The 18,906-nt window shown below is 42.5% G+C and overlaps 1 protein-coding gene across 5 annotated transcripts in view; it reads left to right on the top strand.

The window, feature by feature from the left end:
• The first annotated feature begins 3,911 nt into the window (after positions 1-3,911).
• The window catches only part of SEMA5A (semaphorin 5A), a 350,500-nt gene continuing 335,505 nt past the window's right edge, over positions 3,912-18,906 (top strand). The window contains exon 1 of one of the 5 annotated variants that reach the window (XM_027789946.2): positions 3,912-4,046. The gene's annotated coding sequence lies outside the window, so the exon portion shown is untranslated. The other 4 variants (XM_055799844.1, XM_027789947.2, XM_013301008.3 and 1 more) reach the window with 4 other exon arrangements.

Here is an 18,906-nt window from a genome sequence, read left to right as displayed (position 1 = left end):
AAATATCTGACTACTTTTAGGGACATGAAGTTACATGGCCCTTATTTAAGGCTCATATAACAACTTTAACTGCCTTATCTGTCAGAGACTTTAATGAATAGAAAGAGGCTAGTACTAAAAATCAGCTCCCACATTTATAAATGCAAGCGCACTTTTATTGATATTATATAGTTGTGTTGAAAATATCACCTTATGCATTCATAAAAATAAACCATTTGGTTTATAAAGAGTTTTAATCACAGGAACACCATGAGAAATACTACTTTATTCTCTCTTTTGATCACAAACAGTAAATATAAACTCATCAGAAGAACATCTAGCTCTCAAAAGCCAAGTAATTTAGAATCTCATCTCGCTTTTCTCAATTCATAGTTATTACAGATAGTAGTCAGTGTAACCTTTAAATACAGCACATAACGTGAGACAATAATTTGACAGAAAACAGCAGAGAGTTTGTAACTCTGACATTTATTTCCCTGTGATTTAAAGCAAGTATTGCGATGGTGTCTTTTGCTACGCCAATTAAAATTTTGTTCAGTCTGACCATGTCTTTTGTCTGCTGCTGGGGTACGCACTACTGGAGATACACAGCTACAGCCTTGCATGTCCTGCTTTTTAACTTTTATACTTTCCTACCAGAAGCACCTGAGGATGGCAAACTTAAATCCTCTGGGCCAACTGCTTTCCTGGGGTGAAGAAGTCATTCCTATTTTTACATATAACAACATCAGAAGTCCCTCATATTTTAAAATGGCAGACTCATGATGATCCAGCCTTGGAAGATGATGTTGTTCAATGCAGGCAGGAATGCTAAGCACTTGCTCAACTCAATTGCAGCAAGCCAAATACTTCCTGAACCTCAATGGGAAAGAAGGAAGAAACAGCGATGTAGACCTGGTGAATAGGTCTCAGCAAGGTCACATAAGCAGGGTGGATTTGAGATACCAGACTACAAAAACTCTGTTCTTTAGCATTGGTTCAGGTTCAGGAAAGGGAGCTTGTTCATATGCACCATGCTTCTGGTTGGTCTGCTCTGGAAAGTTTCTGGTCACCAGGAGGGTTTCTCCTGAGTAATAGGTGATGTGGTTGAAAAAAAAAAAAAAAAGAGCAGGCAATTAACTGGGACATTTCAAATTTTTTCTCTGCGTATTTCTTGTGAATCAAACAAAAACAACTTATGTGTTCAATGGAGTGAAAGAAGCAGCATGCAATGGCAATAAAACATTTGAACTCTGTTGCTGTGAAGCAAGCAAAGGCTTTTTTTCCCTATGATGGAAGCATAGCTCCAGGCTCAGTTTTACTGAAGCTAACTCCTCCCTCCCTCCCTTCCCCCCCCCCCCCCCCCTTTCGTTTTCCTTTTCACCTAACTTAAACTTTTAAACTTTGGGCTTACAGTATCTGACTTTGTTTTTCTAAAGGATGAAAGACAGACATACTAGCCAAGGTGTTTTTGATGGGTAATGTGAAGACAGGCCTTCCCTTACTCCATGGCTTTCCCACCTAAACAGATGGAAATCCACCCGCTTCCCTGCTTTCTAACACTCCTTATATCCTGCCACCACAGGGAGGAGCTGAAATCTGGCTTTGCACCAAACTGGCCAAAAGCCTGAAGGTGCTGTGCAGTCTTTCCTCTTCCAACTGCAGTACCTTGCTGCTCTCACATGCTGCCATCCCTTAACGTGCTAGGCTCTGTTTTGTTGGAAGGAGGGATCAAGAATTAGTAACAGTGAGAAATATAATGACAGAAAATACAGGGCAGAGGAGGGAGGAAGAGATCATACTGGAAGGAAAGCTGGGTGGAATTGGAAAGTAGTCCACCGAGGATTTTTTTCTTCCTTTCCTTAAATCAGATAGCAGAGATTCTCCTGCTGCTTTCTATCCTACCCTAAGCATAATCCTCCTAGATTATGTTAGGATATTATTATTTGTTTTGGTTATAGTAGCACAGAGAGGCTAAGCCTGGAATCAAGACATCACTGTGCAAGGTACCTGTACAGACCCAAAACCCCCTGAGCCCCTACTTGCAAGAGTAGCTCTGGGGATTTCATTGCCTAAAATTGCTGGTCTCGCTTGCTCAACTCACCTGATCACTTAGGCATAGCACAAAGTAACATGTAACACTAAATAATATTACATTTTGATATTTTGTAGCTTTATTTCAAACATCTTGGCCCATGAGCTTCTCAAAATAAAATAAAATTAAATAGAATTAAGAATTGACATTGTTAGCGTTCTTACATGATATTGGAAGTTAGTTATAAAGCATAGCTTAAAACCTCTGGGGATGATACAGAGAAAGTATGATTCCAGTGGAATTTTTATTAGGATGTACTTTACATCATTAATCCAGTATCAGAGAAAGCTATAAATGTTGTGAGTTTGCGGTTTTGGTGGTTGGTTTTTTTTTTTTTTTGTTGGTTGGTTGGGTTTTCTCTACATATACGCCCATCGTTTCACAGCCAGACTACAGAGAAATTGTTAGGGGCTAAAATGTACATCACTCTGGTGCTAAGATTTTGATGTTTTCTTACTGGCAGTTGGCTTTGCACACACAGTGCTTACTTTTTCAGAAAGTATGGATGTTTGGTGGGTTTTTTTCCCCCAACAGTTTGAAAAACAGGTATATCTCCTCATTAAAAGATCTAAACTTATTGTAATAGGTGGAGATACATGCAAAGTATGGAACTTACTGATGTGAACTTGATAACGTCTTAAAAAACACTCCAACCAAGTTAGCAGAGTGTATATATATGAATTGTCTTATATCTGCACTTACTTTAATGGCAATTTTTAGGCATAAAATGGATTCTTTTATTTTCTATACAAGTGTTTTCTGGACCCAAGGGAATTACACAAGAAAGTAATCCTACAAAGGTATACATTATATTAGTGTCTTACAAAACTTTGTTATAAATAAGGAAACATCCTTGACTGTCAGCATTACATGACTGTAATGGAAAGAAGTTTGGCCCTTAGTATTGGCTTTTGTGGTTTGCTTGGTGTGTTTTTTGTGGTTTTCTTTTTTTTCTTTTTTTTTTTTTTAATACCAACAAGCAATCAGAAAGATCCTTCCAAATTCCAGAGCTTCATTTGTAATGATAATTTCAAACTTTCATTAAAGTTTCTACTTGAACAAGTTTCTTTTATAACATTGCCAAAGTAACATTCTCCCTTGAGCTGGATTTTTCAGGCAATTTGGATTTGCAACATTTTGGCTTGCAGATAAGTTTTGATTTTAGTTGGTTTAATTAAGTATATTTTTATAGGATTACTGTAGCATGGATTTATTCCATGGTTTTGTTTGTTTTAATAAACTCTGGGTGCTTTTAGTCTCCTAAATGGAGGTCTTGCTGCAAACAACACAAGTCAGTTTCAGCTGCGGTTTGTAGTAGAAACGTGCAAACACTGCCATAAAAGAAAACACAACTTTGATGGAATTCATCACAGTACATGTACCAACAGAAATTAATACAGCTGTGCCGGCTACACACGAAGGCATGCGTTGAAAATAGGGTGAGCGCGGAAACGCAACCGCACGTACCTGGGGGAGCCGCGCGCCTCGGCCGCCTGCGCGGCAGTGCCATGTCTCACCGGACCTTCGCGGGGAACTCTCCAGGGCCCAGAAATGAACTTTCGGGGCTGACACGTCAACCCCTACCGCGGAGGGAGGGGAGGGGCCGGGGAGGGACTGGCCGCAGGCTTTTACGTGGTGGCGAAAATGTCAGCAACGCGCTCCCCCGAGCCGCGCCGCGTAGCGCAACGCGGGGGGTGGCGCTTGCCCGCGCAGCGGGACGGGGCCGTGGGGTGGACGAGAGCCCCGGGCACCGGCCGCGACCCCCATGCCGCGGGAGCCCCTGCGGACTCCGGCACCCGCGAGGCTGCCCCTCGCCCGCCGCCTCCCTCCTTCCTCCCCTCGCTCCGTGCGTGACCCCCGGGCGCTGCCGCAGCTCGCCAGGCTGCGTGGTGCTTGGCTGCACCGGCGCTGGGGCGCCCCTGCCCAGATACGATCGGCGGGAGAGGCGCCAGGTCATGTTTTTGGGGCTGCGGTAAGTAAAGAAAAAATAAAATAAATAAAAACCACCAAAAAAACAACCAGCCCCCAAGCACGACAATCTCAGCCAGTTGCAACTTCTCGGCTGGCCCGGAGGGGGGAGCGCGGGGGAGGGAAGGGAGCGATGCGAGACCGCCCCAGCCCGGGGCAGCGCCGGCTGCGGGCTGTGCGGCGACCCGCGCACCGCCGGGCACGGGTGGCCGTCGCAGCCGCCCCGGCTGCCGCTGCTCCTCCCCCGCGGCGGGGCGCTGGGTCCGGCCGGCGGGCGGGCGCGGGGGCGGCGGGCGAGGCGCGCAGCTGCCGCGCCGCAAACTTGGTGGGAGAGAGCGGAGCGCGGGCGGCTCGGCGGGGCTGCGCGGGGCGAGGCTGCGGCCATGGCGGCGTGAGGCGGCACCGCGCCGGGGAGCGGGGCATCAGCGCGGCGGCGGCGCCCGCCCTCGCCCGGCGGCGCCTCCAGGTAACCCCCTGCGGCCCCTCTACCCCCGCGCGGTGCTGCGGCCGGGGGCGCCGGGGCTGTCCGAGAGCCGCCGGGGCGGCGCGTCCCCGGCCGCCCTCTCCCTCCCCGGGGCCGCCTCGCCTGGGCTCGGCGGGGCTGCGCCCCAGGCTCCACCGGCGAGCCCGGGGCGGGGGGGGGGGCGAGGCGGCCGGCGGGGGTCTCGGCCGCCGCAGCGGCTGGGTGCCGGCAGGGGGAGCTGGCGGCGAGGCGGAGCGGCGCTGCCGGCGCCCGGAGCCCGTCTCGGGCATTACCCGGCCCCACCCCCGGAGTCCACCGAGCTTTTCAAACCGGGCGGGCGCTCCCCGCAGCCGGTGCTGTTCGCCTGGGGAAAGAAGCGCCAGGCGGGCGGGCGGCCGCACCTCCCGCGGGGCTGACCCCCAGGTGCGCCCCGCCGGCGCTCCGGGCGGCGGGACCCCCGCGCTGCGCCTGCCCCCGGGGCCGCTCCCGCGGCGGCGTTTGCCGGCCCAGGAGCGTGAGGTGCGTCGCGGCCGCCGAACTCGGACTGCGGGAGGGCAGCCGGTGGCTCCGGAACGCTTTGGAGGGGGGTTGTCACACTTCGGCGTGTGAAGTTTGCTCTGCCGCTCCCGCTGCTGAGAGCGGCGCGGAGGGCGCCGGCAGCGGCCCGAGGAACGTGGGGTTGTCCGTGGGATGCCCGCGCAGCGCGGTCTGAAGTCCTAACGTACTTTACATTGCCGCTGTTTAACTGGACTGGCTTCGGTCTGTGGTGTGACCGTATACTTGGCGTTTTCTGAACTGCAGAGTTTGGGAGTCACCGTTCCCCAACGACACAGAAGGAAACACCTCGGTCTGTTGTTTTAATCCATCTCTCTGTGAGGATCGCTTGCCAGACAAATGACAGCTATTGGGGTTTGTTGTATCATTCCAGATGCTAAGCATGCACGGTAGATTGACACAACGATAATCTGCCCGAGATTATTCGTGGTGGGGCAGCAGGGGTGGGGGGAGCCCTCGGTGCATCCCTGCAGCACAGCGGGCTGCGGGAGCTGGCTGTGCCTGCGTGCACATGCACCCTTGCGAAGATGGTTAGAATTTGCAAGGCTGCAGCTAAGAAAAACATCCTAAAATTAAAAACTGTTGTTAAAGTTATAGTAATAGCGTGCTCCAGCGGTCCCAAGGTAGCGCATTTGAAGACCGTATTTCCTGAAAGCTAACCAGCTGCTCTTACTCTCAGTTTTTGTGAGATGGGCTGGTCTGATGCTAGCCTGGCTAGAGCACTGTAAAAATAGAATTTTTCACAACGGGAACTGCGTCTTAGTTCATAGCTCTAGCCATTTCGGCATCTTCTGGTTATTATGTGAGTAAGGCTCTGACTCAGCGTAGCAAAGTTTGATTTACTAAGAATTGTTGAATTTGGTGGTGTCACACACATAATGCGTACTCAGTCAGAAGTGTGCTGCTGCCTTGAAAGGCTGAGGTATTGCCTTAGGTACTTTGCTTCATCCGGTGAAAGATTTTGGTAGGCTTCTGTATTTTGTGCTGCGTTCCCACGTCCCTCTCCAGCAGGTACTGATAATCTAACTTTATTACATTTACTAATGGATTCATCTCATTTTCTCATTTTAACACTGAACAGCTGTGAGGAGTCCTGCTGAGAGCTAAGATTTTGCTCTGGAGGGTGGCAGTTTACTTTTCTGTTTGAGAGGTTGTTTTGAACTGAGTAGTATAAACGCTTACTTTTAAGTTGTACTGCTTATGCCTTAGGATGTTGTAACAGTTTTGTTTTGGTTGAGAAAGCTGAAGGCATTAATATCTGTAGTGTCTCATTTCTTTTAATCTTTAACCACTGCTGTTTTCTTAAAATACTTGCAGGTAGTAGGAGTGCCTCTGCACTTTGTAATGATCCATAAACTTTGGTTATATCAGGTTAGCTGTACTCATTTCCTGTTGGGCAGAGATGCAAAGGGTGGTAACTATGTGTTGCTGCTGTTTTCAGAAGAAAGAGTTGTGGTGCTTTTTTTTTTTTCTTTTTTTCTCCCCCCAGCTACTTAGGGAAACCACGTGTGTTCGAACTTCTGTTGATATAGTCTTACACAAACACGATGTAGTGTTATACAAATACAGGAATTTCACTGAATGAAGTTCATTACTTCCTAGTGAATAAACTACATTACAAGCCCTGAACTGCAGAAATCCAACACAAGCCTCTGGCGAACTTCAGTGTCTGTGGCAGAGACTGTGTGCAGGAATTCAGCCAAGGGAGCAGCTGAGCCCCCCGGATGAGCAGGGCCAGACCCCTGTCTGTGCTCTGGTCTGCAAGGGCTGCATCACTTGGAGTGTTGGCTGGGGGTTACCTTTAGGCTGTAGGACACGTAAGTGGATAGTTGATTGTACCATCAGTTGATAGTAGGTGTGTACTACCAGTACTATCGTTTGATAGTGGTGGTGGGGGGAGGGTGCGTGTAATCTGACACTGTTTTTAAATATAAATCATCATCTAGTAATTAGTTAATACGTTGTGTTGACTGATTTATTACTAGCAATGATGTATGATTTAGCTTGAGATGTAACATCTGGTTTATAAAATTTTGATATGATCTTGATGTTTAGTAGTATATGTTCTAAAGTTACTACAGCTCCTGAGATGAATTGGTATTGCTGCTGCCGTAATTATAGGAAGCAGCACTGAGGAACTTCTCATTTTCTGTAACATCATTTTATGGAGATATTTAATGGCAGTTCTTCTCAGTGCTGAGTTCTCCAAATTATTGTTAATCCGTCTGTTTCTCTTCATTATCATCCTTTTATCCTCTTTGGCATGGGTATACGTCCCCATTCAGAAACAGTTTTAAGTTACAGACTATACATTTGCACTTTCCTAGTGTGTTTCATAAAGCTGTAACTGATTCACAAGAACGAGGTCTTTTGGTGTGGTGGTTTTTTTTGTAATGTTGTTGGTTTTGTTTTTTTTTTTTTGTCAGACACTAGACCTTTTTCCAACTGACCCTTTTGAGATGGGTTTGTCAACTATTCTCGGCAGGCTCGTTTTAATTTCCAAGCTGCAGCATTGCAGCTGTGACCTGTGGAAGACAGGTGGCAGTCTGCTATCTGCAATTCTTACAGAAGCCTGGGGAATGTCACAGCTTGAACTGTGCAGTTAATGTACAGTTTGCTGTTAAATCTGTTGTTGAAACAGCAAACTGTTTCCAAAAAAGGCTTGGGCTTTTATTTTAGTTTGCTGTGTAAATGTGTCCGATTATTTATTTAAGAAATTTGCCAGGTTGCCTCTAAGTATAGCACATTTGTCAGCAAGGAAGCAAATGTAAACCAAGTTAATGACCTCAAAACTGCAATCTAATTAGTGTCCTGCTCTTGATTTTTTTTTGCTAGAATGTATATTCCAAAGCGTAAGGCATGCAATTCTGTTGTCATCTAGTGGATTTGTACCTGCATCTATTCTCAAATTTGTGTCTTCCCTGAGGTACTTTGATGCAATCCAGTTGTCTGCTGTATAAATCAACTCTTTTATCTCCATGCTCATTATTTTTGTATAAATAAAGATTCATTTTTAATAATATATTTGGGGACATTTTGGGAAGAAATCTGTACCTGTGTCCCAGCGTATATTAGAAAGTCAGGCAACTTCACAAAAGAGCTGATGTTTGTTGGTGATAGTAGCACTGAAGATCCCAGCAGAAAGCTGTAATTGATATACAGTATGCACTGAGGCCTTTGCAGGTGAAATTCTTGAGCTTAGTTCAACTGTTAAAACTTACCTTTTCAAAGGTTATCTTTTCCTTTCAGTTTGAAAGATTTATTTCAGAAAAAGTTTAAAAGCTGTGTAATGTGTAAGCTTTGCTGTCATTTCCAAACTTATCTCCAATTAGTTTATCTGTGTTGTGAAATTTCTTGTGTGATAGCAAGATAATAGTCTTTCATTCCTTTTCCAATTTTTAAAATTAGAATATGTCCCTGAGCTCCAGTATACTTTAGAACTGTTGGATCTTAATTTCTGACAGAACTGGTTGACCTTTCTGTGGCTACCAACCCCGGTAATGGAAATTACTGTTTCACTTGGAGGATGTTATTCAGGCTCTGAATCTTTGGCAAATAATTTGCTGTGGGTTTTTTTGGTTGTTTTTTTTTTTAAGTCCTTGCTAAATGAACAGCAATATGTAAGCAAAACTTAGCAGTATTTGTTTGGTTTAGGAGAAGCTTACAGAAACTACAATTTTCGGAATGCTGAAACGCAGTGAGTTGCTGTCCTCTGTCTCTCTAATACTGTGATGCTTTCTTAGGCTTTACTAAATACATGTGATGAATGAATTAAAGCATGTGTGGTGGCTGCAGGGTTGGCTTATAAAATGTATTGGATAGCCTGAAGAGATAAGCCATACTGCAAACTGGGGATTTTCCCACTTTCTCACTCCTCTGAATTTCAGAATTGAGCTGCTTTCTCTGCTGCTGCCTTCCTTCTCTGAATTATTAGTTCAGGTGGAAACCCAGAGTGCTATTTTTTTTTAGCACTTTATTAGAGGTTTAAAGCATATTCATACAGCTTTTCCTTATGTTAGTTTTGTAAGAGGTGACAGGCTGTCTTGTGGAGGTTGGAAATGGACTGAGGTGCAGATGTATGCCCATCTTCACCAGCAGTCTAAACTCATGTGCTTTCTGGTTGGACTTAGATTTAACTGAGAATCAAGAACAATTAATGTAAAGTTATCTATAAGGTCTCTGTAGATAGAGAATATTTTAATAAATTTGGGGCCTGTTCTTCTGATCTGCAGTAAGATTGTTGCTGAATCACTCGTTTCCATTGCTGGTGAAATCTACAAAGAGAGGTATGTGAATGAATATTTGCATTATGTTTTAAAACCCCAAAGGTTTAGGTAGTTGTTCTGCACTGTGTTTTCTCCAGCATAAAGTCACTTCAGAAATTCCTGCTGTAGTTTTTTGTTTTTTGGTTTTTTTTTTTGTGTGTGTGTTTTCATACTCTGGATCACTTCAGTGACCTGGCTTCAATCGAAGCCCACTAATACTTGCATTGGCACACCCCCCCCCCCCACCCCCCCCCCCCCAGTTATGAAGCGTACTCTAGGAGCACTGCTGAAATGGCTTTGGTATGGGAGAAGACATACGGGATGAAACCCTTTCTGTTGACCTTGCCTGATAGAAGTGAAATTGCTGAGTAGTGGAATAAAACTTCTGACCTTGCCAGTTATGGGAGGACAGGTCATGTGCCTCTCAATGTCTGGCAAAGTTTTAGGATTTCTTTACTAAGTCAGAGTTGGAGGCTGTGGAAAGGGATTGTCTGCAGTCTTGGGCTGGTATGTTACTTAATAGGAGTTTGGTTGTTGATGGCCTCTTCGGTTATGTCGTGTTTGCTTTCCTATTCTGAACTTGCAGCAGGCTTATATGGTTGTTTTATTAGATTTTTATCATCAAAAATGCCTTGTGTGTGTATTCTTATTTTTATCTATATTGTTAGCTTATATTTATCTATCTTATATTTTTATCAAAGCTTCTAATGCTCCAGTGCATGCTTTTCTTTGCTGCTTTTTAAGCCTAAGCAACGATACTGAAATGTTTAGTAAGAATGTCTATGAGAGAGTAAGTGTGCAAAATTGCTACTAGCATCTGATGTCATATTATCCAGAACTGCAACATGGGACTCATAGCTTAGCCAAAAGATGAGATTTCGGCTTTGGAAAGGAATAGAGAGGACTGTTACCTGATAGTGTTCTTCAAAGCATATCAGCCTGGGGTAGGCCAAGAGTGATGACTCTTAAGAGCTTTATGAACCAGCTGTAATGCAGAAGTAGCTAAAGACAGTGTTGGTGGTGTTTCCTGCACCTGTTTCTGACACTGCAAATCCATATTCTGACTCTCACTTGATAAATACTTCAAAAAACCCCAAACAAACAACTAGAAAACCCCCTTAATTCCTGTAATGTAACAAAAGCTTTTCTTTGTGACCTGAAACCCACTCTATGCAGTGTTCTCCGAAGGCAGGCAGATATAGGTGGACGTTGCTGTGCCAGGCAGAGAGTGGTGTTGTAGTTTATTGTCCTCCTTGGTAATTCTGGGTCTTTCTTTCAGTAGTCAGATCTCTACTGGGTCCTTTTAGTTGTGCCAATGTAACTTCATGTGGAGCCATACTGTAGACAGCATCAGGGAACTGATCCTTTTAAAAACACTTTTTTTGTCTTCGAACTACTCATGGCCACAGATCCCAGTAAGGCCCCATAGGCACCGGTCTCAGCGTAACAGCAGGTGTGCATTGAGTGTTACCGGGTGAGGAAGGAGGGGATAGGAAGGTTGTGTGTGCGGGTAAAGATTCTGGTTAGTCCCTCAAGTAACAATGAAATCTATGATTGGAAGAAGAGCTCTGGTGGATTTTGCCTCAGTGGTTTAAAGCATATTCATACAGCTTTTCCTTATGTTAGTTTTGTAAGAGGTGACAGGCTGTCTTGTGGAGGTTGGAAATGGACTGAGGTGCAGATGTATGCCCATCTTCACCAGCAGTCTAAACTCATCTGCTCAGGACTGAGGTGCCTGAGAGGCAACACCTCATTGCACTGCCCTTGAGCATGTCAGGAAGTGAAGAAATTCAGGGTAATAACCTGATAAAAACTGGAGCTCAGTCTTCCAGAGCTTGTCTGTCAGACCTTACTCTATTGGAAAATTATAATGGATTCCGATACATGCTGTTGGAATTGATAGTATAAACCAACATGACTGTTCTACATCGATTTGCCAAAAGCATGAGTTTATGTGTGCAGATCTAGAGACATACGAGAGGTGAAGAAGTTGGTGTTTGTAGGGCGAAAAAGCTTCTCTTTATGAATGTGGGTCTGAGTCCTAAAATGCTGTTACCCTGGGCCCTGGAGACTTGTGCAAGTGATGTAGTTCTGTTGTAAATCTTGGCCAGAGTCTATAGGCACACATGAACTGTCCAGCTGAATTGCAGGGTTTTCCAGTCTATCTTCTTTTGCTTTCCTGATTGCATGGTGTTAGACTCCTTATCTGAAGCATTAGGTAAGTCTTTAATTTTGAAGACAAAGTCATGCAGCTTGGTCATCATCCTTTACCTGCTGGTAACAAAAAAAAAAGCATTAACTAGGAACAACAGCAAAAAGAGGGATCTGAGTTCTACCTCTGAATCACTGTTTTCTTTTTTTTTCCCCTCTTGTAGTCTATTGTTTTAAATTAAATTAATGGTCTGGGTGCAGCGACTCATTTTCTTCCTTCGGTATCCTTTCTATAATTGAGTTTGCAACTAGCTTTTATTAGAAAATTCCATTTTTGCTTACTTATCTATAACTGGCAGGGAAAATTGTTTTGCAAATCTATTTAATCTGAAGGCCAATGAGATCAGTATTGGGGTTTGAAAAAAATAGTCTTGAAATAGAAGTAAACACTTAATTCTAATATTTAACTTGAGTCTTTATCTTTGTCTCCCAAACCTGTACTCATGAAGTGCTCTTAAAATAACTTGAGCAAATGTGTTATTTTTCCTTGAGTACCCATATGAATGCACTGCCTGCAATGGGCTATCTGCCTCTTAGGAAAACACGTTAGCCATCTTAGAGGACAACTGTTGACAAAGCTTGTCCTTCAAATTCAGTTATAGAGATGCTGTGTTGTAGTTTTTTGTGGGTCCCCCCCCGCCCCCTTCCAGGAGGCTCAGAAAAAGAACTAGCTTGTTGCAGAGGCATATCACTAACATTTTAATGAGAAGAAATGTAAGAATTGCATAACTGCAAATACAGGGACCTCCATTTGTTTGCAAGGAACAATTAATGTGCTTAACTTACCTTTTTGATCTACTGTGAATTGTTTGTAAAAATGCATGTATTTGTTAATTTTGTAGTTTTAGCATTCTCAATAAAAAAGTCCTTTGAAAGAGAGGGTTTTTTTTTCCCTGCTACTCTCATCAATCTTGACTTTTTTTATAAGCCCCAAATTGCTAACAATGCCAACACTGAAAATTTTGAAAATTACATTTGAAATGAGCAGAGCAGTTGGCACCATGCTTGTTCCCAGCTCTCTGCACATTCTGGCACCTTGAAAGATTTATCGGTAGCCGTGGATCAGGTCTGGAGAACTCAATTACAGATGAAACCTGAGGATCTGGAGATTTCTGTTTTTAACCAGCAGATTTGGTTCTTGCTGAGCCAAGTGCTTGTCTCCCCTTGCCACTTTCTGCATTGCGGGAAGTGTTGCTTTGTGGCATGTTGAGTCCCTTGTTTCAGTCTTGCTTATTTGATGACTAAAATGTTCTAAGCCTTATAATAAATCATGTGTAAGTGTTGAATGTTCTTGCTTCTGCATAAAAAGTTATTTTCCACACATCAATCTTCATATGAAGAACAGTGTTTCTGTGAGTATATTAATATGTATAAATAGTTGATAACTGGGATGATCAATCTCGGGAAAAACTGTCTGGCTGTTCCTGAGTATCTCATGTTGTCTTTTGGGTATTTCTAATGCCACCCTGCATCCCAAAACACTGAGAGAAGAAACTCCCTTTGATTTCATGATAGCATTTGGGTTAACTTCCATCATTGTATGACTTAGTCCTACAAGCATTAGGCTTATGTGAACTGGAGTGCTTTGGGGAGCCTTACTTTTGTGACTGAGTCATAAGGATTTGAGTTAACAAGAGTTAGTATTCTATTCTTCAGGTTTACATGTCATGCTGTGACTGAAAAGAGTTTGGAATTGCTTTTGTAGACAGCTAGCAGGGAAGAAGTGATGAGCAGACATAACTGATAATCTCTTCAGCCTTAGCAATGGCAGCTGGTATATAAACTATTAGTACCTTCCTCTGAAATGTTTCATTTAGCTTTTCTTTTTTTTTTTCTTTTTTTTTTTTCTCCCCCCCCAGCAGTAGCTCCCAAGGTATTCTCACCACTTTAACAACATTTAGGCTGATAACTATACTCCTTATCCCTTGATCCCAGGAGCTCATCACCAGACAAAGCTGTTGCATCAATTTTCCATTATCAATTTTTCTGGTGAGGGACCTGACCATTCAGAAATGAATGGAAATCTGGCATCCTTACCCCAAGGTGTCTACAGACAAACTCCGTTCACACAGAGAAGTCTGTACTTGTTTGTTTGGTATGGTCGCTCCCAGTGCATTCCATTATAGCTCAGCATGTGAAGTGATGGCTGTGAGTCACTCTGTGCAGAACCACTGAACCAGTGAAATTTCTGGTGTCTTATGCAGTGTGGCATGAAGTACGCTGGAGGTGCTAGCTAACAGCCTTACTCTAGCATTTCTGTTGACTAGAAGCTGTGTCCCACAGGCAACGTGTTTGGTTTGCTCAAGGCTTTGAAACGTCAAAGAAAGATCAAGTATAATGCATCCACATAGTAAAACTAGAGTGTTGATAGGTACTTTAGTAATATATGAACAATATATTAGAATTAAATGTCGGCTATGATAGACAATCTCATTTGAGCAGTAACTTCTATGTAGGAATTATTTATTGGGTAGGGCTCAGTGACCCAAATTATTCTAGTTAGATGACTAGATCATAGTAATGCTCCCTCCTGACATTAAATCTATGTATAATTTAAAAGCTTTATATTAATTATAAAATGCATCAGTGACACTTGTAATTTCTTAAAGAACTGTTTTCAAATAGTAACTATAAACGTTTCCTAGTTTACTGTATGCAGTCAAAATTAACCTTACTTTCCAGTTCCTATATACACATATATTTTTTATATATATGGGGGCGTGTGTGTGTGGTTTTTTTCCTATATATACATACACATGCATGCATCTACACACATTCTTGCAATCTGTTCCTGTTTGTCAAACGGTGATACTGGCTAGATCATGTGCTCCCTGTATTTGTTTAGTCAAGATGCTGCTGTAGCATCCAAGACAAACAAAATGACAGTGGAAGGACAGTGAGGCCTTTCTGCTGGGAAGAGCTTAACAGCTTCAGTCCAGTGGTTAGTGCGCAAGACCATGCCAAAAGATAAAGTGAATAGAAATAGAGATCAGGACACTGTTCTGATAGTTGACAGTTTTATTTTGAGCTCTGAAGAGCTCATCTCTTTGAAGAGCAAAGAAATTTCGTCATCAAATATTGATTATGTGTTATATCTAAAATTCATAAACTTCTTAACTTTGTTCTGGCAAGGTGGACTGTGGGGAAGAATGGAGCAACCTTTGCTCGAGAGTGAAAAAAATGAATAAAAGAAATGTAATTTAAATGAATCCTTTACAATGGCTATAGAGGGATCTTTTAAAGGCAGAGATAATTATGTGATTTAACTGGATGCAGAAGATATAACTGAATCAGTAGAATTTCAGTAAATTATGAAGTTACGTTTATTTAAATAGACTAGAGACATGGACAAGCTAATTGAACTACAGTAACAAGAATGTACATGGAAGTTTGAGGTTTTAATATAGTTTTCTTTTCTGAAAGCTGATCAAGGCTTTGTAAGTGCAAGTGTTTCTCCACTTTTTGCCTCTGATTTGATGGTATACATTGCCATGCAGCCTTGCTGCAGGCTGTGAATAAGTCCATGTATTGTGTAAGATGTAAGTACAGTCGTTCTGTTTTAATTTCTAAATCCTTCGGGTTATTTCCCTTTCCATTCCCTCAGACTGCAGCTGTGGTTCAAAAGTGGGATCGATAAGTCCTAGTATGTTGTTTGAGATAACATACAATAGTATGTTGCTTTTGTAGGGTTCTCAATTAAAGGTTAGGTTGCTTAATGCTGATGAAGGAGGGTGGAATATTGAGGGTTGACATTAGCACTACTTCATGGTTCCAAAAAATTTGAAAATAAATGTTCTACAGGTTTTGTTATCTACCTTTTAATATAGCAATGCTAATAAAATGATCTCTGTGTACATTTTAAGGCAAAAAAAAAAAAATCCCTTGCTTTATTGTTTAGGAACTTGACTTAGTTCTGCTAGATCTGTCATGTGTAAGATGATGCTTAAAGTATAAAGCAGACCAGGGTACTCCTGCATTCTGCTAATAGGTTGTATGTGTGTAAATATATTAATGACCAAATGATTCTCTAGATACTCAAGGGATTCTTTTGTGCATATAAATAAAAAGGTGTGAATGGCAGTGCTGGTGTAGTTTGCTGATCCCTCTCTGACTAATCCATCAAAGATGAGAGCCTGTTGTGTATTTTGTGTCTAGGTGGAATTACTCTTTTCTGCTTTCCCTTGCCAGGAAGTCAGCCAAGATGGTGTCCGAGCAGGTAAAATTGTTTCTATGAACAAGCCATGTGCAAACTCGTCCCTTCAGTTAGCCATCAGAAGGTGTACTGAAGGCCATGTTACCTTTATCACACTGAAGACGTGCAGGTCACCTTTCCTGCATTCCCAAAGCCCAGGCTGAGTACATTGCAGTTGCTGGACTCCAGGCAAGCAGGGGTGCTTGGGCCGGCAGGAGATGTGGCTGGCTGGTTTTTTTCCTGTGGCTTTGTGTCCTGAAGCTCAGTACAAAGAAGGGCAGCTGCTGGTGTGTGGGTGGGAGGGTTGGTGTTTTTCTTTAATGCCTCTTTCAGGGAATAAAGATGATGAGGTAGGTAGTGGCAAGAGGGAAGAAACAGCTGGCAGAAGTAAGAGGTGGGGGGAGGATGTTTTGGCTAAGTGGGAATGGAAAGCTTCAAAGGAAACCAGAGCCCACGTGTCCTAGGAGAACAGTGTGGTGGAAGCTAGTAGACTGGATATGAGCATCTGCAGAATTGTGAAAAGCTTCTGTCCTTTTCTCCAGCACCCCCCTGGGCTCACAGCCTTATGCTCTCTGGCTCGCCTTGGCTGTTCACAGGATCTGACGCCTTTTGGACTGGATAAGAAGGTTCCAGCTAACCATATTCCCTACTGCTGTGCTACTTTTTTAAAGTACTTAGAGGTGTACAATTAGCTAATGAAATACCTAATGTAGAGTTTCTCACACATGTAACTGCATGAAACTTGATGGCGTGTGTTAATATAAATCAGTGGCAGGCAGAAGGAGTTGCTATATAATGTGAATTACAGAAACTGGATCTCAGGTTGGAAAACTGGGTCAGGATAATTGAAGTAATGTCACCAGCTCTGAGGGTGGATGCTGTTTTCATTTGCGTGTTGAAAGTCTGTGGATCTACAGGGCTTTCAGTTGTTCTTCAGGTATGAACTTTCGGTGCAGCTTGTTCATTATTTGGTTTGTGTTTCTTCTAAGAATTATGATGTGCTTTGCGGTAGAACTCTACTATGGGTGATATCATACCATGAACATGTTATGGAGATAAACAAGTTAATTTTTCAAACTCATGAAGTGTCTACTCTGTATGTGCTTTGATTTATGGGTTGGCTTGCCCTATCTCTTTTGAGTTCCAGAAGTAACTGTGAAATAATGGCAACAACCATGTTTTAACTATTGGAGAGAGATCTTTGGTTCAGCGTGGTTACTTCATAACCCAGAGCCATATCCTTTTACTCTCCACCTTTTATTACTTTAGAACCCCACCCCTCAAAAAAACAACCCAAAAGGAAAAAAAAGCAATGTTTTTTACTGAAGCAATCAAAAAAACGATCTTCTCGGTCGTCTGAGAACTTACGATTAGCAGACCTATGAAGCATTATGGTTCAGTTTGGTGTGGGAGCACAGTTGGAAAAGCATGGTGAACTTCTGCCTCACTCCATTAATTATGGTGAATGTGGGTTACAAAATGTTTGCTTAAATTATCTGTAATACAAAGTGGACTTAAAGATAATAGTAAGAATTTTATTATAGCTTCTTTAGTCCGCTGTCAGCACATCCAGACCTTTTTTCCCCTGTGTCTTTAAATATCAACTTGAAAATCTTTCAAAGGTAGTTTTATTAACATAGTGCAGATGTCGCTAGCTGTGAGGAGTAAGTCACAATTACTTTAGTGTTGTGTCAAAAATATCATGAAGAGGCTTAGAACAAAGGGAGCAATTAATGAACAGTCTTCCCCATGAACAAATGTCAGAGTCTCCTCCAGGGCTAAGCTGCTTCTGTGCCATATTCATTAATTGCACATTCGAACAAAGTTGGTGTTGATGACTGGGTTTAATTAAGCATACCTGAGAAAATCCACAGAAACATTTCAGAATTATTAGAATGAAAAATTTGCATTTAGTTTAATAAATAAAGACTTCTTCCTTCTCAGGGGAGTTTTATGCTTCGTGTAACTGTTCCTGGCTGACATTTACCCCTAACTATTGGTATTGTCTTCACTGGAGACTTTGGCAGAAGATACATCTTATTGTTTGCTTCAGGATGTATGCCAAATACTATGCTGAAATTTAAATCTCTATGATTAAAAATGTATTAAAATCTGTCATAATGGAAGACAGCTCTTGGAACAGTGTCAGTGTACCTGCTGAAATGTGGCAGGTAAGGGAAGAAGTGCATGTGAGTAGAAAGGTCGAAATCTTAAACCCTAATTGCTAAAGCTCATTCCAAACTTGCTGACCCTGTACCCTGCTTAAAAATACCTCCTTGGGAAAAATAGACAGCAGCTCTGTAGTATAAACTCTTCTGTAAAACTCAAGTTGTCTGTTGTACTCGGTGACTTAAAGGTCTAAATTGAAACTTGATGAATGGTGGTCCCCAACATCCACGTTATGTGGAGTACAGTATTGCATTTATTACCACATTTGTTTGTTACATTTTTGATTCTGTTTTGCCACTCGGTAAAACAGAGGCAGGTGTGGTTGGTATAGTATAGGTGTGCGGAAGAGTACCTAGAAGGTGGAGGGTATTTCTGTGTGATTTTTTTCACCCTGTGTATTGCACTAAAAGTTGCAATAATATATGTAAAATACTGTTATTTTGGGCTTTGAGGAGAGAGACTTTGGGGGAAGAGGGAAGACTAATATACACCCCAGGTGATCTCTTCTAATTATACTGTTTCCAGGTATTTATTTTGGTTTTATTCCTAAGTTCTGTTGTGTGAAGTCAGTGAGAATATGAAGGAGAGTTTTGTGAAAGAACTTTGTGGTAGTTTACCGTTCTGAGCCAAGTGGTAACTGGAAGAAGTGGGAGATGTGTCATTGGACAGACGTGTAAGAACTTAGTAAAAATAGCATATCCTATAGTGGGCATTCATCCGGAAATCTAAAATTAGCATTGTATCCTGGATATGATCCTGCAGGTGGTCACAAGCACTCAATAGTATTCAGCACCCTCTGTTATTCAAGCAGGTCTTAACATATTTATTTAAAATATTTTATGGTTTTATGCAAGGCTGACTTACCGTTATTACTGTCGTTCTTTATATGGCATCAAAATGTGCAATGCATTTCATAGGTATTAAAACAAACTTTTGACCAGAGACATTTAGCATGGTCCTGCATGAATGGAAGTTGGTGGCATAATTCCAGCCGACTTCAGCTGGGAAT

The sequence above is a fragment of the Falco peregrinus genome, chromosome 3 (genome assembly GCF_023634155.1).
Source record: "Falco peregrinus isolate bFalPer1 chromosome 3, bFalPer1.pri, whole genome shotgun sequence".
In the NCBI taxonomy this organism is placed as follows: Eukaryota; Metazoa; Chordata; class Aves; order Falconiformes; family Falconidae; genus Falco; species Falco peregrinus.
The sequence above is the reverse complement of the archived record's forward strand: the minus strand, read 5'-3'. Positions and strand labels throughout refer to the sequence as shown.